Here is a 1,744-nt window from a genome sequence, read left to right as displayed (position 1 = left end):
ATGAAAATTTGATAGCCAGATAGACTGATACGTATGAATTATTCAATTTGTTTTACCCCAAGGATAATCCGATTGCGAAAGGACTAGGTCGATACCTAAAGGTCAAAGGCCTACAGAGCCAAGCTTCCATAGCCTATGCATTACAAAGGGGGAAAATACCATTGTTTAGGACTGCATAAACTTTTTTTGTCATCAAAATTACCATTTGTTTGGCGAATCATATTTTTCTATTATTTGAAACGAAAACCATAGTGACCCATTTAGACTGATGTCCCTTTCGGTAAATGTTCTGATTATGAGAAAAATATAACCTTATCAATGAGACTGAAATGATATATAATAAATTCTCCGGTGGAATTGGGAATAGCAATATTATGCCATGAACAACAGGTAAATGAAATAATCCCCGGTATGCTTAAAAGATTAATATTGCAGAAATAATAATAATCATACTACTACTACTACTACTACTACTACTCTACTACTACTACTACTACTACTACTACTAATAATAATAATAATAATGTTAGACTCTATTCTAAACATGAATATTCTACCAAACACTCTATACGGAAAATTGAATAAGAGGAAGGCAGAAAGTAAACTGCAGAAGGTCACTACATAAGAGAGAAAAAAAATGTAGGTAGTAGGTTGGCCATGGCACCAGCCACCTTTTGAGATACTGTTGCTTAAGAGTTATTGGGTCCATTAACTGGCCAGACCGTACTACATTAGATCCCCCTCTCTGGTTACGGCTCATTTTGCCCTTACCTACACATACAACGAATTTTCTGGTCTATTCTTTCCACATTTTCCTCTGTCCTCACACACCGGACAGGACTGGGAATACCAAACATTTTTCTTTGCACGAGGGGTTAACTACTACACTGTAATTGTCCAGTGGCTACTTTCCTCTTTGTAAGGGTAGAAGAGAGGCTTTAGCTATGGTAAGCAGCTCTTCTACGAGGACCCTCCAAAATTAAACCATTGTTCCCTACTCTTGGGTAGTGCCATAGCCTCTACACCATGACCTTCCACTGTCTTGGTGGATTAGAGTTCTCTTGCTTGGAGGTACACTTCGGCAGGCTGTTCTATCTTATTTCTCTTCCTCTTGTTTGTTTTAAAGTGTTTATAGTGCATATATAAAAGATCCAATTTAATGTTGTACTGTTCTTAAAATATTTTTATTTTGATTATTTATCACTTTTCTTGCAGTTTATCTATTTCCTTATTTCCATTCCTCACTGGGCTATATTTCCTTGTTGGAGCCCATGGGCTTAAACATCTTGCATTTCCAACTAGGGGTTATAACTGGGTTTTTGATAATAATAATAATAATAATAATAATAATAATAATAATAATAATAATAATAATAATAATAATAATAATAATAATAATAATGAGTGTTGATACTTCGGACATAATTTGCATATAAGAGAGATCCATAGAGCTCTCCAAAGAGAAGTGAGATTATGAAATGATTACTCTAAAAGAATATTTATTTTATTACGCTCTCTCTCTCTCTCTCTCTCTCTCACTCTCTCTCTCTCTCTCTCTCTCTCTCTCTCTCTCCTCTCTTTATTATGCCAAACACCTTATTAACCAGACATTAAAACGAGGACAAGATTCCGGATGTTTAGGAAGGAAGATAAGAATGTCTAATTGGTTCTTCTTTTCCAACAGAGAGTTACTCACATGCTTTTTTGAGTTATTTTTAGGATGTATGGGATATTTTCTTTTTTA

The sequence above is a fragment of the Palaemon carinicauda genome, chromosome 36 (genome assembly GCF_036898095.1).
Source record: "Palaemon carinicauda isolate YSFRI2023 chromosome 36, ASM3689809v2, whole genome shotgun sequence".
NCBI classification, from domain to species: domain Eukaryota; kingdom Metazoa; phylum Arthropoda; class Malacostraca; order Decapoda; family Palaemonidae; genus Palaemon; species Palaemon carinicauda.
The sequence above is the reverse complement of the archived record's forward strand: the minus strand, read 5'-3'. Positions refer to the sequence as shown.